Below are 26,890 nucleotides of genomic sequence, written 5' to 3'. Positions count from 1 at the left end.
TCCAGACACTAAATTAGCATAAATCTGAACGGTGTATAAATACAAAGGTCGTATTGGTCAACCTTATTATATCCGTGGCAAATGGTATATGTAAGAGAAACAGTCTAGAAAAAGAAATGTCTATCTTGGCTGACAGTCAAGATATTTCTATCTATCATGGCTGGAAGGGTACGGCCGGGCACAGATTCGCATGACTGTGGCAGAGAGAGAGGGGGAAGAGGATGAGGCAGAAGGGGAGGAGAGCAAATAAAAGAAAGGAAGAAATGCCTATGCTAGCCGCGCCTTCTTTCCTCATATCTATCTCACCCAGCCTGATGCATCTTAGACAACATTCAGAAAGACCCACACCCTGGCCTGGCAAATCTTCCCCGCAAACAACCTCATGGACACCCCAGGAAGCAGACGAACCTCACACCGTCCATGTCTTCCAATCCGGTCAAGCTGACAAAATTAGCCATCACAAACCAACCTCTTGTCAACGGGATCCCCAGGCACACTGCCTTAACTCAGACTCAAGCCCTGGGCTCTGAGAGGCTCTGGTCTATCTCACAATGCAAGACGTGTTCATTCCGTGTCTCGGAATCCCTACAATCTCCCCAGCAGAGGTCCCACGTTCCTGCCCATGTCACTTCCTGAGTTTTAATTATACCTTTAGCATCATCTCTCAACCAAGTTTACCCACAGGGAAAATGGCGTTGCCACACAACACATGTCCTCCAAGACTCTCCGCTGAAATTGGAAGTTTCCAAGATGCTGAAACCCTTGCATAACTGTAGAATCAGAATTATGTGGGTGACAGCAAAGTCTGGCACCAGAAGACACGCCCACCTCCTTTATCCACAGTTAGAAGCTTCTGAGTGAGTGACTGGGTTGCTGAACCTGGGGAAATTGTTTCCTAATTGATCATGTGTAAGCAGGGTACCCGAGAGCTCTCTGTCAAAGCATAGATTTTTCTTTAACTCTTTATATCCTTCGGCCTGTGATGAGTGGGGTCCAGCCAATTCCTGACATGGTATATGTAAGACATATACATAGGTATCAAGACATCTTTCCTATTGTGTCAGTGCAAAGCCCACAGTTTTCAGCAAATAGAAGATCTACTTGTAGTTTTCTTTTTTTCCCCATATCCTTCTATTCTGCTTTTTGATCCCAATTCTCACTGTAAATGTCACTAAAATCAGCCAGCATTAACCATGGCAAAGCTCTTACTGCTGTGCTATCTTGGAACCTCCTCATCTCAAATTCAATCTCACTCAAAAAGTCTCAGGCATGAGCAAAATGAAGAGACATACTTTGTCATGATGTAATATGAATGGCTTCTAGTCTGATTCCCAGTATTGGAAATTACAGATCCCTCATTTCCTTGTCAAGTCCTCTACACACAATAATCACCAGACACACTCTGTTCAGCAATCTTGTCTTCTGAGATCCCACCAAAACCACCCATTATTCTCCACTTAGAATGTTCTAAGCATTTCCTACCCTGTGTCTCCTAACTTTTCGAAATGCCTCCCACAAGCCCATTCCAAAGAATTAGAAGTCTCGTCTTCAGAAAGTCTCGGCAGCCTCACTTCTCTGGTATCAATCTTCTATAAATCTGAGCCTCTTCATCTGTCGATCATCTACATATCTGATCCTCTTTGTCTGTGACAAATACCTAAGAGAAGTAAGACAAGGGAAGAAAGGAAAATGGTTTTGGCTCATGGTTTCAGTGGTTTCTCCCATCACAGCAGCACAGCTGTGGTAAAACACAGTAGTTCCCTTCATGGTATCCTGGAAGCCAAGGAAAAGGGGGGAGGGAAAGAGGGAGAGCTTGGGTACAAAAAAGTCTTCTATTTTTCCTTCTATTCCTTCTGGGTCTCCAGCCAAAGGAATGATACCACCAACATGGACTCAGTCTTCTCCTATAGTTAGTTGTCCCAGAAATACCCAGAAGTGTACATTACTAATCTCAATGCAACCAAGTTGACATTACCATTAGTGATATCTATACCACTAAACACATCCTTTTATGATGGGAAATAAAATGAGTTACATCTATTCAGTAAAACACATGGGGTTCTATATATTTTATAAGTATATACATTTGAGAGTCCATAAAATCTCAAAAACACACATTGTGTTGTAATTATTTACCTGTGATTTAGAAAACTCTCGCATGCTTGCTTTCCTGAGACCCTCCACTCTCTCAACTCAAGAGAGCACAAGGGATCTACACTACAGAGTGAAGAATTGTTGAAAGTGATTACCTTTCTGAGTATGAAAGTCTAGCCCATTTGTATCGGCTGTATTATTTCTAATTGTGGTTCGTTTAGAATTTGGTAAGAACCTAAGTCTTCTCTGTTACAGTCTGACGGTATAACATATATATCCATGTATAAGACAACACATAGAAAATATTATTCATGAAAAATTAATACTAGAAAAATATCTATATTTAGAAAGTGCGTGTGCAGTGACATTCTTGAGAATTATGGGATTTTAGTTTCTTTCAAAAACACGGAAATATTGTAAGAATGTGGTTTTGTTTTAATGCTGGGTGTGGATGCTTTGGACTGTCCACAGCAGCTGATTATGATATGCCCCGTGCTCCAGCAGAGGCACGGTTTTGCCAGCCACAAATAGTTTCTGCAATTGTTTGATGTTTGGAATGTTGGAAACTTTTCAGAGGATACATAAATATGAGGGCCTCAAGAGGTAGGGCGGGTGATTGGCCATTTGGGGAGGTTGGTTACAATTTATTAATATTGTGCTCAAAAGAGGAAGAAAAGGAAAGAAATTAGATTCAGGGATCTCTATCTACCTCTCTCTCCCCCTCTATCCTTTCTCTACCTAGTAATAGAGAGTGAAACCAGGGTTCGGGAGTAGGTGGATAAAGAGTGGGAAAAAGAACCCACCAAATAGCAAAGACCAGCTACATATGTGCCCACTACATTTTAAAGCTGAGAAAAACGCAATATAGTGTCATTCCCCTTTCGAAGTGAATAATGACCTGTATGCAAAGCACTCACAAGAGTCCTCTACTCTCTCAAACATTCCTGAGACTTGAACACAAGTCAATCAAAGAACCGTTACACGTTGACAGAATGAGGAATATGCACAAACTAACCCTTCGGTTAGCACAAAATTCCACTCCACGGAAATCTGGGGGGAAAAAAATAGAAAAAGAAAAAGATGTTTAGCCGAAAGAGGAGGGATGGAGGCAAGCCCAGAGAAGTTTAATAAGTGTCAGTATTGCTGAGAAACCTAAAAGGGTGATAATATGACTCACAAGACAGGTGCCATAGGGCAGCTATTTGAAATTTGTTTTTCACACATTTAGTGCAAAACCAACAGCTCTTACAAAAAAAAAAAAAGAAAGTCAATCCACCCACACATTAATCTCCAGACAAGCAGCACTTCTAGAATCCAAATGAAGCTGACAACGACTTCCATGCCAGGACGCAAAGGGGTCTTTACTGCAATCTCTAGTGGCCAGTAACTTATATTCGCTGTGGTCAGATATGGGAGGGTGTCCCAGGTCCATGGCTGGTACTGAGTTCCAGTACTCCTCTCACTACACTACAGTACTAATAACATACGGGGACAGCCGCACTCACACATGCATACACACTCACTCTGACTGTGCCTTGGTAACATGAAGTCTGCCTCAATCTCACTCAGACATAGCGCTTCCTCTCCAGCCTTGCTTTATTACCAGAAACGATTGCAGGGGACTCCTCATCATGTCCGAGCTTACCCCGTGTTCCACAATAAGAGGCACAACGGATTGTCATTCCTAGACACTGTCTCTGCTCTTGTGACTTCAAGCCTAAGCCTAAAACATTCTTTTATCTTAATATCTGTTACTGCGTCTTGATTTCATTTCTAATTGCTCAGTTACTTTACTTTAAACCCTCGAATATACACGCAGAGAAGAGTACATTAACCAAGCCAGGCACACTCCAACAGAATCTGGGCTTTCTGTTGGTGTTGTTCAATTCCTATTGAATATATCCATTATGTCAGGCTCCTGTCTTTCTGGTCAACCCATGTTTTTCTGCATATCTTGTAACTTATCCACAGATGACTCCAGAATATATGTCACCGTCGACTTAATCATTGTATTGTGGGTAGGGATTCAGACTTGTTTCTAATGAGCAAGTGTGTATGCATGGAGATTTTAATATCCATTATGATGCTGTCTGAAAGTCTTTGATTTATTCCATGATTGGCAACAGGAATCACTGGGGACATACAGCAGAGTGGGATCATTAGGACATAGATATCAAAGTTTACCTTTATTCAAAATTGGACATTGCTTTCTTAGTTTCTATCTCACAAGCAATGTATGTGAAGTTCTTACAGCTTTCCCTTCCCAAATGCATGCAGAGTTCCTGCAGCTTTACCACTCAGCACTAATTAGGAGACCAATTTTTGTTTTTTGTGTTGCTTTGATACAGAATGTGGAGAGATGAGGTATTATTAGTTTGCCAGATTAAGACTTCCTTTTTTTTAAAGCAGACTAGTTTAAAGAGAAGCCTTTCTTGGGCTCTCTGCATCTCTTAGCATCCACAACTCTTTGCCCATCCTGTATCCTGTCAATGCACATATTGAAAAGACCCTTAACGTAGAACTAACAGAGGTCCTGACCTGCAAGAGTTTACTTCCAAGTTTGAAAATCTTCAAACGTATTTAGAGACAAAAAGCTAAACGAGTCAATATCTAGAGGCCTAATTCATCATGTTCCAATAGACCTATAGAGAAGTGAGAAAACAGTTCTGTATAACCTATAAGCCAAATAAATAAACAGGAGGTTAGGGGGGAAAGAAGGCCCAACTAATATGTCTAAGAAATTAATCACAAAGAAAAATAAATCTGGGGAAAGTGGTTTTAAGAATGTGGAAATTAAATAAAAAGCCTTTCTTTCTTGATTTCTGCCTCCTCTTACACGTACACATGCATACACGCACACATGCACATGTGCACATACACACACAACTCCAGCACTTTCATGATTCTCTTCCTTGATGTGCTGACAAGTCCCATATGGTATTTATGATAAAAAAGAAAATTGATAATGACATGTCTTAGTGCTGTGAACAGACACCATGACCAAGGCAATTCTCATAAAGACAACATTTAATGGGGGCTGGCTTACAGTTTCAGAGGTTCAGTCCATTATCATCAAGGCAGGAGCATGGCAGCATCCAGACAGCCATGGTGCAGGAGGAGCTGAGAGTTCTACATCTTCATCTGAAGGCTGCTAGGAGAATACTTCCAGGCAGCTAGGATGAGGGTCTTAAAGCCCACACCTATAGTCACACGCCTACTCCAATAAGGCTACACCTCCTAATAGTGCCACTCCCTGGGCCAAGCATGTACAAGCCATCACAATAGAGTATATGTTAACATTTTTTTAAGGATGCCTTTTTTTCTCATGGTAAATGTCTTTCTGCACAAAGGATCAACATTCAAAACGGGCACTTTCTTCACATGATTCCTGCTGGACAGAGGATGAAAGAGGATCCCAAACATGTTCCCTACTAAACAACTCTCTAGTTCTCTATTTAGAAAACCAACAAGAACAATATATGTTTGTGTAAATGCTCAACAACTTAAGGCAGTCAATGGCTGATACTGCAACTGATGACTATGTGGTTCTCAGACTTCCAAAATAAAGACTAAGCCTTTACCTATATCTGTTCAGGTTTAAAAATTAATCGACAATTCCATTTTTACTTCTTGTTTTAGAGGTTATTTACTATCATGTATTTAATTTTCACACCAACAGTGTATCATCTGGATCAATAGCTAACTCAGAGATGTGAGATCGTGAATTGATTGTACGTCTAATGTGAACTCACCAACAGAAGAAAGCTATCTCTGTTGCTATTTATGGATAAGGGGTTGCTGACTCACAGTTACCACAATTAGCCAAAGAAGCCATTCAAAATGTAAACGTTCTAAAAATTCTTACTCCATAGGAAAGGGGTAGTGCAGGTATTTCCAAAAACCACCCTTGCAACTCTAGGATGCAGAAATATAAAGAAACAATAACAGAAGAAACCTGTAATATATATATATATATATATATATATATATATATATATATATATATATATATATATCAGATGTCAGAAGAATCAGGGGCTTTAATTTGAGCTGCATTGGGAGCTTTTAACACTGGAGTTAGAATGCCAAACGCACAGCCTGCCTCCTCCAATCCTGCTCCAACACTGGACCCAAGAACTATGTCCGAAAGTTAGCTCACTTTGCCCTTTTCCACAGCACATGGGCCTCCCACCGTGCTGTGTTTTACCTGGTTCTCTGCACCTCAATTACATCTAAATGCTAATTCTTTTGCAAATATGAAGGAACACAGGAATCATGTAAGTCAAGTTTAGGGCTTGTTTGATGTTTTCTAAGCCACAATCTTTTTAATGTGTGGGGTTTTTTTTTCTTGAAAGAAACTATTGCTGTGTATTCTATTACAAATGGAATAAATAAGCAGATACAGTGGTCCAGGCCTGCCATCCCAGTACACAACAGACTGGGGCAGGAGGTTCATGATTTGGAGGTCAATTTGTGCTATGTAAGGAGTTACAGCCCTGCCTGCATCATATAATGTAACAAATACTAATGAGTTTTTAACATAAGGTGAATCATAAAAGTACACAAAATTTTAGAGAAAAACCAGTGTAATTTAACAGCCTTCAGGTTATCGCAGTTAGACTGAGACAGTATGTATCCCCATCCTAGGAAGTGAAATTGACTTCTAGGTTATACTCTGACCTTACTAAAGCCAGGAATACTCTCTACCCTACCCTGTCCACACACCAGTGAGCCTCCAACAGAGGCTGGGAACAATGATACCCTACCCTACCCAACCTATCCAAAAGACAAACTACTCATTTGAGAGTGGACAAGGACATTACAATGAGAAGAGGAAAAAAAAAAAAAAAGCCATGAATTTCAAGCCGAACGATAACCCACTACAACTACATGTTCTACTTTTTCCAATAATAAATTTTAATATTTTGGCTTTAGGCCAAATGGCACAGTTTCTGTGAGACTAGAAGCCTCAAACATGAGGTCCTTCTAAAAGGCTATATAAAACATAAGGTGCCAAATGATTGTTACACAGGCAACCTAGGGACGTTATGATCAACTTGGTAAAAATACCAATACCTTCTCAATGCTAACTAGAAGACACCATGACCACAAAAGAGCGCGGCTACTCACTGACAAAAAATAAATACAAGACAATATGCTTTTCTTAATAATAACAAAATGTTGTTTACTTTCCACTAAGAACAACAAAAACTAATAGCAAAAGCGTTACTTGAATGGCCCATTAAAGCCAAGAAACCAATATGAAACACACGTAATAACTGAAAATCACCAGTATACATGTATCCAGCAATATGAAATTGCTTAAAAGAAAATCACATATGCACATTGTTTCCCTGGAATGAAAGCTAATTTCTTCTTTATTACCAAAATGCTTAAGTATTGCTTTTTCCCATTATTGCGGGGGTGGGTGAAGGAGCACCCACAAATGCTTGGAAAGAAAGAAGGGGGCAGAGAGACAGAGAGGGAAGAAGAAAAGAGGAAAGGAGGAACTGACTGAAGGACAAGGAAGGAAGGTGGGAAAATAATAATGTAAATTAACATAATTTTTACATTAACAAATTAAAGGAAATAATATTGTTATTGAAAGAAGTGGGAAAATGTGGAAATCAATAGTTTTTATTTTAGGAAGGAATAATGAAATTCTTTGCAAAACTAATGGTTTTATTTACACACACACACACACACACACACTACAAAAGCATACTTACTCAGCAGTGAAACATTACAAGGACTCACAAACTTTAATTCCTGTCCTGATGCACCTCAGTGACAAACTGTGACTTGGAAGTGTAAGGTGAAATGAACTCTTTCCTCCCCCATGCTACTTTGGTCAAGGTGTTTCTCACATCAAACACAAACTGAGCAATATATAAAAGGCTCACATCCCTAAGAGCTAGCAGAATGCTTAACAAATTTAAAATGAACCGTCTAGAATATCATCAAACAACTAAAAGAGCTAGAATCAAAAGCATTTGAATCCTTAATAGAAAAAAATCAACTTTTGTTTAAAGACATTAAAGAAGATAAAAAAAAATACACAGATGGATCTCTTGTGTGTGGATTAGGAAAGTCAATATTGCAGCTTTGAGGACCAAATCAACTCTCCCCACACTGAACCACACTGAATCCATGGCAACCAAAGTTTAGAAAGGACTATTGTGTGGAACAGATAAAGCAGACTCAGGAATGTATATCAAGAGCCAAGTCTCTCCTGAGGAACAGGGAGTAAGACTCCATCTATCCTCTGGCAGATGGGAAAATGGGAAGCCACCCTTAGTAGAGAACATGTAGTACTGGGGCACATATGGTCAACTACAGTACCATAAAAGAACAGAGCATTAAATACACCCAAGCGTAGCACAATGAACTTGTGCCATCACCCACAGATAGAAAGCAAGCAAGATTCAAATTACCTTCCATGGCCACCTTACCCATGGATAACGAAGAGGTGGATGGGTCCCTTCCTTCCTTCTCATATTTCTGTCGCTTGGACGCTTGTTTGTCTTGGTCAGGGTTTCTATTCCTACCCAAAACATCATGACCAAGAAGCAAGTTGAGGAGGAAAGGGTTTACTCAGCTTACACTTCCACATTGCTGTTCATCACCAAAGGAAGTCAGGACAGGAACTCAAGCAGGTCAGGAAGCAGGAGCTGATGCAGAGGCCATGGAGGGATGTTACTTACTGGCTTGCTTCCCTTGGCTTGCTCAGTTTGCTCTCTTATAGAACCCAGGACCACCAGCCCAGGGATGGCTCCACCCACAATGGGCTGGGTCTTCCCTCCCCCCCGCCCCCTTGAGCACTACTAGAGAAAATGCCTTACAGCTGGATCTCATGGAGGCATTTCCTCAAAGGAGGCTCCTTTCTCTGTGACACATAAAACCAGCCAGTATACTGGTCATATCACACCTCCCAGTGCAGTGATGAAAACTTGTGCCATCAAACCAGCTTCACGGTGTTGTTGTTACTGTTGCTGTTGTTGTATCTGTTCCTTGAAACACTTTCTCACTGACCTTGGGTTTACAGATTAGGCGAGGCTGCTTGGCCTGGGAGCCCCAGATCTCTGACTGTCTCCCTCTGCTTCCCAGGGCTGGGATTTCCAGAGACTGTTACCACCCTTCGTCTTTGTAATGTGGGTTATGGGGACTGAACTCAGGTCCTCACACTTGCGTGCAAGCACGTTACCAACTGAGCCGTCTCCCCAGTCATAGACGGCTGTTTTCATCTAATGCAATAGCTGTGTTAATTCTGCCTCCCCTCCCCCCCAAAAAAATGCCCTTGTTTTCAGGCTATCTGCTCTTTACACTGTATACTTCTTTATAACTGATATGAGAGAGTCAACGTGTTGGTTTATGTCAGAATTAGAAATACATATTTATTTGATTACTTTTGCATACATAGGCTCACTCTTTTGGCACACTCTTCACTGGCTGTCTCAAAAATGCATCTCTCAAAATATGCAGAAACGCCACTGCCTCTTCCTGCCGACCCTATGGATACCTTTAAAATTCCAACCCTTGACTACATGCAGCACTGAAAAATCTCTTTTTCACCACCTGAATAAGAGCAGAGGATGATTAAGATACAAGTTTTATGTGCTAGCTTATTTTATTTCTAATTATATTCTTAGTAAATGATGTTAATATTTAATAGGAATGACTACACCACTCGGTGCTTCACCCAGTAAAGGCAGAGCCCTTTACATTTTATTGGTACTAAAGCAGTCAGCTGTGACATAGGATGACCGCAAGGGTGAAGAAGAACAGCTCTGTCCCTAAATTAAATGTCTCCCAGTTAACTGGGATGTTCAAGCAGAGGGAGCAGTTGCTCAAGAGAACACTTACAAGACTCCCTTACACAACAGAGCAGACCCAAGGAGACTGGGTGAGAGGGATCAAGAATTTTAATGGGTGTTGATGGGATCGCCATAATAGAGGAACTTGTTTAAACCAGTGCTGGCCCTTGACATGAATATGTATAAGGCCGAGGTAAGTCAAATGAGGCGGAGAAAAGCTACAAGGAACAGTGGGTCCTGTTACTGTCCATGACTGCCCTCCATCTTCAATACCCAAATGACAAAGGCAGATCCTGGAGAACCCTTCCCTCCTGGATCAACCCTCATCAAGGAACTAGGGACAAGAGAGGCTACACACGGAGGATACTTCCTATCCACTCCCGAACAAACAGAAACTTGCTTAATGCCAACTCATTAATGAGAAATCAATATCAGCAAATAAAACCCATCTGATTCTGATGCTGGTTTTGTTTGTTGAGTCAGGGTGTCGCTGTACGGACCCGACTGTCCTTGAACTTGGGAGGTGACGTAATTTGAGGCACTCTCCCTGAATCTCCCCGAAGGGCTCCCCACCATACCTAGCCCCCCATACTGTTGGTTTTATGTATCCACGGAAGACTCCAATTTACAATGGTTTGACTTCAGGGTTTTTTTTACTACACAGTGATGCAAAAAGTGAAATACATTTCATAGGAACCATAGTTAGAGTTTTGATCTTTTCTTTCTCCCAGGCTGGTGACACGTGCTCCAACCCTTTCTCTTGATGGTGCTACACCAGCAGTGGGCCGAGAGTCTGGGCTGGCCTCAGCATCGGAAGCCTGAACCACCAAGTCTCAGTTTGGCAATTGTTATTCAGTAGGATTGGTATCAATTGTAGTTTTTTAATTTATAATATTATATTTTCTTTCTTTCATTCATTTGTTTGTTTGTTGCTGTTGTTGTTTTCAAGACGGGGGTTCTCTGTGTAGCCCTGGCTGTCTGGAATTCACTCTGTAGACCAGGCTGACCTTGAACTCAGAGACCCTCCTGCCTCTGCCTCCCAAGTGCTGAATTGTGTACCACCTCCGCCAGGCACGATATTTTTAATTTATGATGGCTCATTGGGATGTAAGTCCACTGGAATTTCCGTGTGACTCTATTCTGAGTACTATGAAAAGTCAGAGTTTGGAAAGTGCCTTTTTCTTTAAAAATACTGGGTTTAAAGCAGAGCAGAGGAAGTGCACGGGGATCACCGGCCAACACAATGGAAGTGGAGAAATGTATCCGCGTACAGAAAAGGGCTGGATGAACGGGTAAGAGGTTTCACTTCAGGGTAATCAGGTCTCTGCCCCTCTGTCTTGAAGGTTTATTGTGGGTGTTGGGTATAGACCATGTCCTGGTAATGAACCAGAAGCAGCTTGCAAAGGGTTTTAGAGGAAAAGGTCTACACAAAGGAGACTAATGCGAAGAGTGGGTAACAAACAGCGAGTCATTGCTAAGACAGCTAAGGGCACACTCCAGAGCCGTAAAGCCCATGAATTAGACCAATATTTTCTATTACTGTATCACCATTTTCCAAGAACCCATTCATTTGCCTACAAATAATGTTTCTCTAGCATCCACTGTTAATCCTGAGATTCGCCCAAGAAAAGCTAATTCCAGCATTTCCGGCCAAATTTAAAGAAAGCTTTATTTAATAGTAAATGCTGACCTAAAGATGGACTTTGGCTAGGACCATTCCCCGGAGTTTCCCAGCTGGAATGGCCCGAGGCACTGTGTTGCAGGGGTTTACCTGGACAAACCTATAGACGACCACCATACTTTCCCATGAGACCTTGTTATTTTCCAAGAACTACAACTCCCAGCATTCCAGGAAGTGGTTCCCCCCACCCCTGGGTAGGTGGGGTTTACAGGTTAATTTGGGGCATTATATTGGCTGATACCCTGGTTCCTAAGCAAACGAAGCCAGCAATCTTTGAAAGTTTACACTAGAAAGCTTTTTTTTTCTTTCAGTTTAAGAATAAAATGCGCAGTTCCCACTCAACTCCATCAGCAGTCATAGCTTCATTTTATCCCTCTCCTCCACATAAAGTCCTAACCTCCCGAGTCTCTCAAAGTTCTAAAAATTACACGCTTGCCCAATCCTTTGAAGCTAATGACTCTCCGAGGGTAGTCAGGAACGGATCGTCAGTTATGGCACAAACATCAAGTGTCCCTAATGTGTCTCTGTGTTGAAGCTACTCTCCCAGCTAGTGGCACTATTGAGAGGTTCTTGGATCATGAGGGTGCTAATTTATGGACAGACACTTCCCTTTATGGACTCATGACACACTGGCAGCACTGGAAGGAGACATTAGGAGAACAAGCCTAGTTGGAGGAAGAAAATCATTTACAGGGGTAGGTAGTGTAAAGATATGCATTATTCTTCCTGACCCTGTCTCTTCTCAACTAGGGAGACCTGTTCCTCCCCCTCCCCCTCCCCTCCCCTCCCCCTCCCCCTCCCCCTCCTATTTTGTCATTTTGACCTCTCTTTCCTGGGCCCAAAGCAATGGATCCACCCAATTTTGTGTTGAAATGTCTAAAACCATGTCTTAGACAAGTTTTCTATTCCTGCACAAACATCATGACCAAGAAGCAAGTTGGGGAGGAAAGGGTTTATTCAGCTTACACTTTCATATTGCTGTTCATCACCAAAGGAACTCAAGCAGGTCAGGAAGCAGGAGCTGATACCGAGGCCATGGAGGGATGCTGCTTACTGACTTGCTTGCTCTGGCTTGCTCATCTTGCTCTCTTATAGAACCCAAGACCCGCAGCCCAGGGATGGCACCATCCACAATGGGCTGGGCCCTCCCCCCTTGATCACTAATTGAGAAAATGCCTTACATTTGGGTCTCATGGAGGCATTCCCTCAAGGGAGGCTCCTTTCTCTGTGAACTCCAGCTTGTGTCAAGTTGATACACAAAACCAGCCAGTACGAACCGCGAGCCAAAATAGATATTTTCTCCTAAATTGTTCTCTCCTCTCTTTTGACACATCAACTGTTATGGCTAATTTTCACTGTCAATTTGACTGAATTTAGAGTCACTTCTGAAGGTGGAGCACATTTCCAGGGTGTGTCTGCTGGGCATTTCAAGAGCAAAGACAGATCTTAAACATGGGTGACATCAATCCATGAGCTGGGGGCCCGGGTGACTTACGGGTGGGAAGGAGAAAGACAGCAGAACTCCTTCCTCTTCACCAATTCCTGTCGTGACCTGTGATTTCTGCCACATCCTCCATCCCCCTCATAGTGACCCACTGACACCTCTGACACAGAGCCAGCACAACCCTTCTCTCTCCAAAGGATCAGATATGGTGATCCTGAGAGCTAAGCCACCGAACACTGCCTAGACACTGGCACAGCAGGTAGCATGCATGGGAGAAGTAGAAGCTCCCAGGTTCCGCCCCAGACCTGATGAATGTCGCATGTTTAAGGTGCAGCTCAAAACTCTGTCTTCACAAGACTTAGCTGCCTATGGGAGTCAAAACCCCCTGCCTCATACCTGTCAAGCCATGAAGCTGGCTGTTGCCAAAAAGAAAAGCCGACTGGCTTGTCTGCATAAATAGGACAAGGAGAAAAAAAATGTCTCTGAACCATCTTTTGGAAAATGGCTGACATCAGCTGAGCATGGTGGCCCAGAACTGTATAATCCCAACCCTCAGAAAAACAGAATAGGAGGACCACCCTTTCCAGGCTGTCTTCCAAAATGAAGGCATGTTTCCCATGATCAGTAAATCCCCTTCTAAATGGGATAATGTTGTTAGAGTATGTACTTGTAGATCATAATGTTTTATGAAACAAAGCAAAGAGACCAGAGAGGAAAATGGGGGAGGGAGACTTCCTCAGAGAGGGGGAGGGGTGTTTTCCCCTGCAGGTACAGGCCTCAGGGGCTCTGACCCTTCACACAGCACACAGGGACACCTGGACCACTCTCACTTCCCTTGTCTGTGCATTAAAGGTTTGGGAAGATAAACTTTAAGCTGAGGAAAAATTAAGCGCGGTTTTTTTATTGGACATGTTTTTATGTATTCGTATCAAAAACCTCTCCCGCACTCACCCTTACTGAAATCTCTAGAAAATTCTCTATCTCTTCTTGTCCCATTCCAGGTTCTCATTTTGTCAAAAACAAAAAACAAAAACAAGAACAAGAACAACAGCAAAACCCTTCTTGTCTATTGTTAATACCAATTAGCTTACACCAAAGTTCAGAACAAGGAAGATTTTTCTTTCCTATTTCTGCAGCGGTCATTTAAAAAGAAAACGAAAATAACGTGGAACTCCCTCCAAAATTAGCCTACGCTGTGATATAAATTGGTTTTCTTTGTGGTCGAAAATTGACTCGCAGTTCACTAGTTAGAAAATAGTTGCTGAAAAGCCGGGGCCTCCGAGCTCCCGGGTCCTGCCCGCCTTTCACCGAGTAAACAAACGCATCAGATTTAAAGCTTTCCCATAATTGTCATGCTAACTTTGGAGCGCAACCTCTCAATTTGCATTTGAAGGAGTTAAATATTAGGCAGGAAAGAAAGTGCTCTTTTTGAAAGCCTGAGAAAATGTCCCCGCTTGGGGCTGCTTTGCCATCTGGGCTCGGGCTGTGCACTGCTCCGCCCCCTAGACCCTTGGCAGAGGCACCCGGTCCTGCTGGAAAGGAATGCGGGCATGCGCCCTGCTTCCTTGCTGGGGACGTGGGAGCGGCAGTGAGGCGTCCCTGGTGACAGACAGCATCCCTAGGTCTCAAGGCACATTCCAAAGGTTGCTGGCTACAAGAAGCCCCAACTATGGTGCACCTGAGCCTTGTAGTCTGTAGGGCAAAGGGTATCCTGTCGGTGTGTGCTCACATACATAAGCACACATGTATATGTATATACATATGTATATATGCAGATATGTGTGTGCTGTTTGAGGACATAGTTATTCCATGTAAGTATTCTTATGTGTGGTATATGCATAAGGGTATTGAGCATGTAAGTATGATTGTGAGCTTCTCTGTACATACATACATATGTCGTTCACATGCATGAGTGAACATCTGTGAACACAAAACACACATGTCCTTGTATGTGTGAAAGCTTGCCTGTATACATGTGGGTGTGGGTTTGTGGGTATGTGCGTGCATATATACATCGAATACCCCCCCCACACACACACACGCACGCATGTATACATGCATGCTATAAAAGAGAAGCACATCTTTGTTAGTGTCCTGGCCCACCTTCCGTATGGGTGCCCGAGCCCCCATCCAGTCAATTCTAATGTAAGCACATCCAGTCACATTAAATTTGGAGTCATTAACAAAAACACTGAGCGAAGTGGCTTAGTTACAAGTAGGGAAAAAAAGCCCAAAACTCCCACTAGAAAACCTGTGCGCTCCTCTGCGTTTTCATTAGACCCGATCTCTGCCGCAGGTCTGGGGGAATCGATTCTAGGAGATATGTGTGGCTCAGAGATTCCCAGAAGGCACCCATAGATCTCGCTCACTGCAACCTCTTTTCTCATGGAGTTCAAGGGTGCTTTGATTGGAAACTTACTTCCCTGTGGTCAGTATTAGCATTCCCATCCAGTCCTGGGATACACCCCAGATGAGAACAGTATTTTTATTTTCCTTTTCCTCCTGGATCTGACAAAGGTTTCTCATGCATCACTGGACTGTATTACAAAGTTCAGAGATTCTTTTTTTTTTTTTTCCTTTCCTCAAAGAAGATCATTGAGGCTACAAGTAGCCCTGGTAGCTGCTTGGAGATGGAATTCTTTAGACCAAACTGCATGCTGCACAGAAGGGGGAAAAAAACACAGAGGCAAAGCGGAAGGCGTTCAAGTCCTTCACAGGGCCAAAAGAATGCCACTTTAGTGACCCCAGAGGTGGACCCACTTGGAAAGGAAAGTTGTCTACGCTGCTCAAAAACTATCCGACATGGGGAGTTTCTAAAACGCACCTGTTGTCATTTCCTGTCTTCGCTTCCCAAGTCTTTAGTAAATGGTCACAAGCCATGCTTGCTTTGTTATCAACGGTCGGACCTGGGCCTGGAACAGACTCCGGTTCCAGCTCTGGCTACCCTTGTAGGTCAGTCATGTTCCAGTTCACAGGCTTTACAGACAGTGCTGTCATGAGTAAAGAGGATGTGGGGTGCCCATCTCAGGAGACCCCCAAAATGATTGAGCAAGCAAACGCCGTGTCGCACAGGTGGCAAGCACACCATAAGCCACTGGTGCTGCCATTTCTATTATCAGCTTAAACACGAGAAAGGGCGTCCGGGTATATTGGTCTGTTGTCAGATCCTATTCTAGTGGCTGGAGGTAAACAGTTGGAAAATAAACACAATTGTGGGTTGCAGAGGAGATCCGGAGTGGATGAATATTTATTGGCATGAGTACAGCTGAGTCAAGACGTCAATGCCTCAGACTCCTGGGAGCAGGCAAGCCTGCCATCCCTCAGAGCCTTTTTTCTGATTCAAGTATAAGGGTCAACAAAGGACTGGCTGGCGTGTGCAAGGACAGCAACCGAAAGTTTCCCTTCCATGATGATGGCAACATGGGATTGTTCCCCCACAGAGACCTCCTACTGAGACCAACTGACCCCGCCCTGAGGCTGCACACATTAAACACTGTGATGCTTTCGGTTATTAAGAACCCTCTGTCATAGTGAGCATGGCCCATCTGATCCCAGATTCTCTACGTATGTGTGTGTATGTGTGTCTGTGTGTCTGGTGTCTGTCTTTTTGGCCTTTCTTCATTCCTAAGTTGCTCTGGGACAAATCATCAGGATTTGACTTATGAAAGCGTTCTCATGGAATTAATATCTTAGTCATAGGTAAGAAGAGAAAAGCAATAAAACATTTTTTTAACTTAATAATTTTGTTTGACATCCCGCTCACTGCCGGGCTGCAGGTCAGCTCCTCCCACATTCTTCCCTCATCCCACCCCTCACCTGAATCTTCTCTTCTGAGCAGGTGGGGGCACCCTGAGAATCCTCCCATACCATGGCACTTAAGGGCTCTTCAAGGCTAGGCACTTCCTCTCCCAAAAAGGCCAGACAAGGCAGCCCAGCTAGAAGAGCATATCCCATGTACAGGCAATAGTTTTGGGACAGCCCCCACTCCAGTTGTTCAGGACCCACAGGAAGGTCAAGCTACACATTTGCTACATATGATCAGGGAGGCCTGGGTCCAGCCCTTGTATGTTACATGAAAATTCTTCAACAAGATCATTGCAGAGTAATGGCTTCCATACAGAGAACAAAGCAGGGAGTTGAGAAAGGAGGGTGGTTGGTGTCCGAACAAGAGGAGAAAACAGTCCTTTATGACAAGGACAGGACACCTCTCTAAGGTGACATGGGCAGAAGCCAGCTAGGTAAGAACACAGGCAGGACAAGATCTTTGGAGGTCGGAAGTTTCAGAGTCTCACCGAACAAGGAGAGATCATTTGAACCTTTGAAGCAAGAAGACCTGATTTTTGACTTAGAAAAGGCACACTAGCTGGGCAGAGGAAGCTAGACAATGGGGCTTAGAGGAGAAGTTTGTGACAATGGTCCACCCACTGGCCTGGAGGCACAGAGAAATCACATAGAAAGCTTTTCCGGGGACAACCGCCACCTGCAGGCATGGAACAGAGCCAGGACATTGTTTCTGTGGTGAGGTGAGCCTTGAGCAGATAGGTCTGTGTGATTAACTCCCACGTGATTCCAATGTAAGGTCACGGTTCAAACTACTCATTTAGGAACTGTCCCAGTGGTCCAAGTGCGAGATGTGATAGCTTTCACCAGTGATGGAAAAGAAGCTACTCAGAGGTCCTGTAGATGAAAGCGAATGTGCATATGCTAATGGATTAAAGGCGACAAGGGTCAGTGGGGACCCTATGTGGGAAGCAGGAAGGATTCCTAAGCAATGGGGCAACAGTGGAGAGTGATCCCACTTATGGAATGAGCAAAATGGTAGCAAACCTGATGGGCAACAGAGACCACAGCTTTAAAGACTGAAATCGGGCATCTGGACCGCCTTCCTCGAGATTCTTGTTAGACGTAGATTGACACAATCAAAACCTAATGGAGTAGAGGCACCCAGCAGGCAGTTGATTAGAGAGCAATACAGGAGTCTCGGTTCCGCCTACATCAGAGCTGTTCAGAACGATTCTGGAAAGACAAGCAGTATGTATCTGTGGTATCCAAGACAGAGGCTACCAACTTGAAACAGGGCTAAGATAGTGTTTGTGAAGAACTGAATCTTAACTTAATTAAAAGTCAAATGACTACCCATCAGCAAGACGTTTGTTCTACGTCCCTGAACCGGCTGGATATGTGAAGCTGATTCCCAGGTGCTGTGAGAGAACTTCTTAGGACTCTTACTGCGTTGCCAGGTAACAGGGTCAAGGTCATCGCTTTGTTACTTATCTCAAGGCTATGAACCAATGCCTGCCAAGAAGCAACATAAGGAGGAAGGGTTTATTTGGACTTACAGTTCCAAAGGAGAGTCCATCCTGCCAGGGCCAGTTGCTGATCTCAGAACCCCATTACGGCAGAGAGTCTGTGTATTGGTTATATTAATTTATTTATTTTCATTCATTTTTTTTCATCTTCTGTCAAGAAACAAGAAGCAGTGAACACTGTTGTTCGGTCTCCTTTCTCCGTTTTATTGAGTGCAGGCCCCTGTCCTCAGAATGTTGCCTCCCACAGTTAGTGTGGGTCTTCTCACATCACTGAACTGTATTGGAGAAGCTTCCTCACAGACATAGCAAGAGGTTTGTTTGCTAGGGGGCTGTAGATCTGCTCAAGTTGACAACAGAGGTAGAGGTGAACCACCACAGCCAGCATCAGCATCTCTCAGCCCAGATTACAGCAGCAGTCAGCTGTCTGGCCACATCCACCCCACCACCTGCTACTCTGTATTCTCAGTGCGACAGCCCAAACAATCTTCATAGCTTAAGTCGAGCCATGGGTTTCTCCTGCTCGCCATTAGAGGTAAAAGCCAGAGTCACTTTAGTGCTCCACAAAAAGCCCTACATCACTCAATCCCTCTTTTGCTCCCCTAATGTCACGCCCCTACCTCAGCTCTCAGCATGTTCCGTTATGTCATATAATTAACATGCTTGTTAATTTCTTGCTTTTTGTCTGTTTCTTTCCTACTAGGAAATGGACTCCACCAGGGAAGGAACTCTGTTTATTCACGTCTTCATTTATTTTGCTCACTGTCGGACAACTAGTATTTAGAACATATTAGTTTGACATATACTTACCAAATAACTAAGTCAGTCTATAGAAAATTTATGCTCACCTAGGTTATTTAGATAAGACTTACAGACAGAGTAGGGGCTGGGTCCTGGAGCATCCTAGCATGTAGAACTATGCTATCCAATATGGCAGCTACAAGTGGCTATGGGAACCTATGCTCATCCAAGCTAATCTCTTCTGAAAGTGCAGATGACTCACTGGATTTTGAGAACTATATGTATAATTTGAAAATAATTTATATTATCATACTGGTATATTGATTTATGCTTACTATTTCTTGAAATTTTAATGTTTGGGGCATATCAGATTGATTTAAACATGCTATTAATGTTAATGTCATCCGTTTTCTTTTACTGACAACACGGAATCCAAACAGTGGGAGATTTGACATCACATGTGTGGATCATGCTATATTTTTGTTGAACACACTGGTTAGGGAATGAGAGGAAATGAAGCCAATAGGTTCTGTCTAGGAAGACAAGAGAACACAAGGCAAGGTAGGGAATGGACAGGGGCAGAAACCGCTGCCTTAGGGAGGGGACAGTTACCCATGTCACAGGAATAAGATGAAGAATGGCAACTGCCAAAGGATCTGGCAAGTGACGGTTATGTCACCGACAACAGAGGTTTTTCAGTGGAACCACCGTGCAAATGGAAGCTCACATAGGAAGGGCTTGATCGAGACGAACAGTGAGAAAATGGGCCTGGAGATATAGCTCAGTGTCCGCCTGTTTGCCACACAATGTCAGTGGGGTTTGCCCTTTAGGTTTATGAACCACAGCACACACTGGCTTCCCAAGCATGTCCAACAACACAGTTTTATATACGGTTGAGAAAATTCTAAGCAAATCAGAGACTATGTACAGAGAATAATTTATGTTCAAGCACAAATGCTCCTTCCATTTATATCTACCAAGGTCAGATCTATGACCAACTACAACTTCTCTTGTTGGGATAAAACCTCAATTCTGAGCAATTTTTTGTATAAAATTTACAGTATCTTGGAGTGGTAGCACATGCTTGTGATCCCAGCACTTGGGAGGCAGAGGCAGGCGGATCTCTGAGTTTGAGGTCAGCCTGGTCTACACAGTGAGCTTCAAGACAGCCAGGGCTACACAGAGAAAGTTTGTCTTGCAAATATCTAGAACGTCCTAAAATTAACGAAAATGACAAGGTATAATAAAACACTTCCTGGTTCACCTCAGGTCAACAGGAAGCTACTTACTATTTCAACTCCACTGAAAATTGTACTTAAATTTCTAGCATTTCCTTAATTTGTGGAAATCTGTTCCTAACTTAATTTTTAAATAAGTCAGTGTTTCTCAGTGCTGTAGCCCACTGTATTTCATAATATTTTATAACATCCGTGTGGCTTTCCAGAGACAGAGATAAAAAGTCAGAATTGGGAGGGAGACTGGGTCCTGACTGCTCCTCAGAGGCCTGTGTGTGAAGGCTTTGGCCTCTGTGTGTCAGCTGCGGCAGATGATGGGACTGCCCAACGCAGGCCAGAAGCTGGAATTCTTTAGGCCATTGAGGTGACTGTACTTAGGTGGCTTTTAAGACTTCGCTCTTTCTCTTTCTGGAGGAAGGCTGAGAAGTATCTGTTTCCTCACTATACCACAAGACCAAAGAAATGGCACGGACCAGTCATGGACCAGAGCCTCCAAGTCTAGGAAGCAAAATAAGCCTTTATAAATTAATCATCTCAGGTATCTGTCACAGCACACAAAGCCAAAACAAATTCTATGATGCTTTGAGAGGCTCTTGATAATGTACTTTTCCTGAAGGTTAGATTAGGATAAGCCACCAGGAAAGAGGGCTGCCTCATCGTTCAAGGGTAATGAGCCAGCTTCCAACTCTTACACACAAAGAAGATAGGTTTCTGCTTACTCATCACAAAGAAAGCGTGTGTTAAGGGGTCTGGGTTATTATCTGTAGTGAGTTTATCACATTCCTTACTTAGAAATTATGATGAACAGTAATATTTACTCTCATAATGGTCACTTGAGTGGAGTCAGCCTTTGGCCCTGAGGGGCAAACATTCCGTTTGAGGACTGAAATGAATGACTTATTTTCATAGAGAAGAGATCAATACCTTTTCCACTCTGAAGTTACCTGACTCATAGTTGATCTGTGCTTTGTCCCGTCTCCCGTGTCATTGTCAATAAATTCTCCCAGCCCCTTATTTTTCACAACTTGCCAAGAGTGTCTGCTGCAGCTGGATCCGTCACCAGAAAATTCTGATCTCTTTAAGCTCCTAGCGTATACCTTCCTCCTTCCTCCCCTTCACCTCACGGGTCCCTCACCAGTCTCTTCCTTGTACTTCTGATGATAGGCTGGAAGAAAGACCAGGTATAAGAAATCCCCCCAGGCTCTTAGGCTCCTTCTTTACTATGTCTGGATTCTTTTATCCCTCTCCGGAGCTCAGACTGATGTGAGAACTAAGCCAAAAGTTTCCTTAGCAACAAATGCCTATATATAGAATCATCTGGGCGCTTCCACCCGGGTATCCTGAGAGTTACCTCACCTCAACGCGTCCAAAAGCATACTCGCTGACCAATGTGTCCCTTTATCTGCCATGTGGGCTGCCCAGCAACCTACCACAGCAAGCCAGAAACTCCACGGTCCCCTCTATCCCTGAAGTTGGTTGTCTTTAGATAAACTCTATATGCAGACCAAGTCTGAAGATGTGCATTCCGCACTAATTTGTTAGTACATATTTTTATAAATGCATTCTTCGAATCCGGTGCAGTCTGACATTGGATTGTCACTGCTGCCCCCTGACTTTGTCCTTTGCAGTTGTCTTGTGCACATTCAATAGTCCTCTCCTGTGTACCACTTCCACACCCTTCCTTCTGAATCCCAAAACACAAAGGGATGGGTTGCTACACTTCCAAAGAAGCTATGCAAGCCAACTTCCCAGCCATCTCAGCAATGACGTAACGCTCTCCAAACACATTCTGTCCCTTGTATTTGATTTGTGCCTACCTCCTTCCGAGGCCTCCCCTCCCTGGGGTGCTTCTTTTATCTGAAGTTCCTTCTCCACTTTCAAGGCATCTTGTTAATCCCTCTTGATATGTCGTTTATTATATATCCACTTATTTATTATAAAGCATTTATTACAATGTCTTATAAGTATTTTCCCACACTCCAACCTCCACGCTGGGCAGTTATCATTAAGTGTCACAAGCTGCTGGGCGACAAGCAGACTCCTGCTCGTTTCTGTGTCTACACGACCAAGTGTAGTACTCAGGAGGTGCCCAATAGAAGTACTGAGCTTGAAATGCCTTTGTAGTCCAGTCAGTGGAAATGAGGTAACCATGTTAATGTGGTGAGCTCTTCTTCATGGCCTTCCCCTGTTGACAAGCACCCCGCCTTGGACTCAGGAAGCGATGATTTGTGATCCAGAAACCCTGGTTTATGTGGAAGGGAGCAGTTTCCTGGTTTTTTCATTCTTCCCAGGAGAATCAAGTGCATTACACAGCCAGGGGGTCAGCTTACTCTTTCAAGGGTATGCCCTGCCGGTTTGCTCCGGCTCTGTGCCTCTGTCTCTCCTGTTGCTCTTTCTCTGAGTCGGCCTCAGGGTTTTCAGAACAGAATATGCCACAGAGACTCTGTAAGAACATGCTGTATATTATCACGTTGGCTACAGTTATATAATAATACAAGAGTTCGAGGAACCGGGCAATACTTCACCTCACAGCCATAGTGGAGGTGCGGGGGAAACAGGGCTTCTTCAAGAACTTTAAATAACCAAATAGCCAAATGGAAACTTGCTAATGCAATCGGAAGTTATCGGACATTATGACATTCGGAAGTCCCACACGGCTAAACTCTCAATAGGAAAAGGTAGAAAGGCCGTTTGGTGGAGGAAGCTTTTAGCAGAGACACGCTTACTAATTCAGTAAAGCTGTTCCGCGCTTACTCTCCCTGTCCTCCCACAGCCGTGTTTCTACTTGGTTTTGTTTTTCATTTGAATACTGCCTTCGAAAATCTCCCTTGAATATCAGAGGTAAACAAGGGGCCAGTGGCCAGGGAGTGGCAAAATCAGAGAAATCCAAATACGGACAATGCACTTCCAAACTGTCAAAAAATCTCCAGAAAGACTTCTGTAAATCTGATCCATAGGGCAAAAACACTGTCACCTCATCCAGCGTGGAAAGGGACAGGCTTGCTACTTATGCTCCCAAACTAATAAGCAGGAAATCGTATAGCAAGTGAAAGAGTTGGCACTCAATTTCTATCCAAAACAATGAATAAAAAAGATAAATCTAAGTGCTCGAAATGTTCTGCCTTTACCCAGCAGCTCTCGCATGACAGTCATCGCACCAAATTCAAAGAAAATGTTAAATGGAATTTTCCTCCTCATAATAAATCAAACTGCTGCCGAACTTCAAAGAGAGAATTAAATAGTCCTTTTCTTTTCTCTAGAAAATTCTGTTTGTCTGGAACTAAGGCAGGAGGATAAGCAAATTGACAGGCAGCCCCGAGATATATTAAGGCTGCTATCTCATATATTCATATAGAAATGTTCACCTCTGATCTATATATGGGATACATAGACAAATAGATTATAATAGATGTTCAATATAATTTCACATGTATGTATCAGAAACTTACATATGACACTATATAATGTATCAAGTATAATCAATATATTAGTAGCTGTTATGAAAGGTATCATGATAATTACATTAATGATCGAAATGATTAACTTTCTTTGAGACAGAGGGTCATGTATCCCAGGTTGGTTTTGAACTCGTGATGCAGCCAAGGATGGCCTTAGATTCTGAACCTCTTTCCTTCATCTCCCAAGTGCTGGGATTACAGTCATGTACTTCCATTCCTAGTTTATGCAGTGCTGGGACTAGAACCTGGTGCTTCTCGCATAGTCAGTGATCTCTACAAACCGAGCCATATCCCTACTCCAATACTGATCAATATTCTTACAGATTATAAATGCATACATGCTCAACCCACCATATTATATATAGATACAGATACAGATATAGTAATGGGGAAATGGTGCTTTCTAACACAGCAAACAATGGAAAAAAAAAAAAAACGTTTGCTTAAGTTACCCCTTCAGTAATTTATTCCATTGAGATGCAGAGATCTCTCCCTAACCTGAGAATTTCCGGTGTGTGTTAACAGCAAGTGAGCATTCGTGGCTGTGAGAGCTTTTAAAGATTTGATTATTTGCATTTCGTCCATAGGTGTTTTGCTTGCCTGTTTGTGCACGGAGCCATATTGGATTTGGGCCTAGCTGCTTTTTGACTGCATGGTTCAAAGTGACTCTGGGCTGTTTGGCCACAGAGACTCACCCCGAAGATGACTGCCATAAATCTTAAGATTGTTGGATAAAGCCTCTCCCATGAATTTACGGCACAGGAGTATAACATTCAAGGGATGCCTCAGCTCGAGCAGATACCAGTTATCTCCTCAGTCAACACCCAGTGTCTCCACCACCTGACCTCATCGCCTGACTTCTTTGCCTCCAGCTATCACCGCCTATACCCTCATCTCCCCCTCCTTCATATTTCACAAAGGTCACTCCCCCTACCTGAAAGCCTTAAAAGCTGCAATGTTCATCCCAATAAACGAGACCTTGACAACAGAACTTTTGCTTGGTCTCCTTCTCTTCACCCCCATTTTGGCCCACAGGTAGAAAGCCTCTTCGGGACCCTGAATAACTGGGTCCCCGCTGGCAGGGACAAGTGGCGCCCGAACAGGGACCCCGAAGCAAGGCCGACTACAGGACGACGGAGATAAGAGAGCTGCAGCGGGAATCGAGGACTCTTCAGACCGTATAGCTCGTGCGTCACTGGAGAGGGAGAGCAATGAAGTTCTACTGGATTCTACTGAAACTTCTCTTTCTAACTGTGCTGACATCCGGAACGTCAAGCCCCTATCAGATTTGGAATTACACCTGGGTAATTATAAATGAGGCTGGAGATACCACCTTTACCACCTCCCACACTGGCCCTAACCCCACCTGGCCACAATTAACTCCATATTTTTGTAAACTAGCTGCAGGAGGAAATTCTTACTGGGGCCTCGCAGACAAATACTTACCCCTAATTGAAGCCCCTCATGGGTCTAGTTTTAATGAAAGATATGTCAGTTGTGACACTGTCCATCGACGCACCAACATTAGGGAAACTGACTTTTATGTCTGTCCCGGATCCCACAGAGATCGATCCCTAAACTATAAGTGTGGATACAGGGATCAATTCTATTGTGCCTCCTGGGGGTGTGAAACCACAGGAGACGCATACTGGAAACCTACCTCCTCTTGGGATTATATCACAGTAAAAAAGGGGTGGCACAATTCTAACAGAAACAGTACTCTAACCCAGGAATGCCGGAACACTGAGCCTTCCAAGGGCTGGTACAACCCTCTTACAATAACTTTTACTGATGCTGGGAAAAAGATCACCCCAGAAAACTGGCATAGGGGGTTTGAGTGGGGTCTCCGGATGTATGTTGCCAATAGAGACCCCGGAGTAACCTTCAAAATTAGATTATTTAAAACCACCCCCAACTTACATAAGGCCTCCATTGGGCCTAACCCTCAATTGCATAGCCAGGGTTCCTTGCCGCCCAGGGTGGTGACTCAGCCCCCCTTTAACACCTCTAGTCCTCCAACTACCCTTTTTCAGCCCACCATACCTGTTGGGCCAATGTCCCCCACAAGCCTGATTTTATCTGTTCTTAACGCCTCAGCTCTTGCCTTGGTATATCATGAACAGGAAACAAATACCTCTATTTATGAGGAATGCTGGATGTGTTTTTCAGCTAACCCTCTTTTCTATGAGGGTATAGCCACTTTTGGCAACATCACATATACTAATAACACTGGTGGTCTCTCTTGGAACACCATAGAACTCACTATCACAGAAGTCTCAGGGATAGGAAGCTGCCTCCTCGGGAAGAACATGCTCCTCCCTAAACAATTATTAGAAATATATAATCATACCATAATCGTTGACAATCAAAATACATATTTACAAGCCCCCAAGTATACTTATCTAGCATGTTCCACTGGTCTAACCACATATGTTATAACATCTCAATTTTTAAAGACTAAAGATTACTGTGTGCTGGTTCAATTATTTCCCAGACTCAGCATACATGAGCCAGAGACTTTTCTTAAATCCTGGGAAAAGTCTCGGATATGCCTCACAAGGTAAAAAGAGAACCAGTAACTGCCATCACTCTCACCGTTCTCCTAGGTCTAGGGGCCACGGGTGCAGGCACTGGCATCGCTTCCCTCGTTACTTCCCATCAATACTATAACCAGCTTAGTGAAGCCATAGATAAGGATATTGTTGAATTAAGAGATGGATTAGCTAACTTAAAAGACTCAGTTGCCTCGTTGTCTGAAGTAGTCTTACAAAATAGAAGAGGCCTAGACTTAATCTTCCTACAACAAGGAGGACTTTGTGCAGCCTTAAAAGAGGAATGCTGTGTTTATGTAGATAAGACTGGACTTGTAGAAGACAGTCTAAAAAAGGTGAGAGATAGCCTAGAAAAACGAAGGAGAGAGAGAAAACAACAAGAGTCTTGGTACCAAAACTGGTTTTCTACATCCCCATGGCTCTCTACCTTGTTGCCCTCAATTTTGGGATCCCTTGTGGGCCTACTTTTGTTGATTTCCTTTGGTCCTTGGGCCTTCCAACGACTTACACGCTTTATTAAATCACAAATAGATTCTGCTTTGCCTAGAAATTCTGTTTCAGTACA

The 26,890-nt window shown here is 43.3% G+C and overlaps 2 long non-coding RNA genes across 3 annotated transcripts in view; one reads left to right on the top strand and one right to left on the bottom strand.

Annotated features, from left to right (window-relative positions):
- The window catches only part of LOC102546543 (uncharacterized), a 51,129-nt gene extending 26,365 nt beyond the window's left edge, over nt 1–24,764 (top strand). The window contains exon 4 of the long non-coding RNA XR_015641163.1: nt 24,361–24,764. This is a non-coding gene — a long non-coding RNA (uncharacterized LOC102546543). The remainder of the gene's footprint in view (nt 1–24,360) is intronic.
- On the bottom strand, nt 22,246–26,820 carry LOC148000037 (uncharacterized). Of its 2 annotated transcripts, none has more exons than XR_015641168.1 (2): nt 26,753–26,820; nt 22,246–22,758 (listed from the first exon to the last, which is right to left on the bottom strand). It is a non-coding gene; the product is annotated as an uncharacterized LOC148000037 (long non-coding RNA). The 2 variants fall into 2 exon arrangements; XR_015641167.1 differs by having other exon boundaries at nt 26,369–26,783.
- Between the last annotated feature and the right edge of the window lie 70 nt (nt 26,821–26,890).

This window comes from Rattus norvegicus, chromosome 17 (genome assembly GCF_021556685.1).
Source record: "Rattus norvegicus strain SHRSP/BbbUtx chromosome 17, alternate assembly SHRSP_T2T, whole genome shotgun sequence".
Taxonomy (NCBI): domain Eukaryota; kingdom Metazoa; phylum Chordata; class Mammalia; order Rodentia; family Muridae; genus Rattus; species Rattus norvegicus.
Note: the sequence above shows the minus strand (reverse complement) of the source record. Positions and strands in the feature narration are given on the sequence as shown.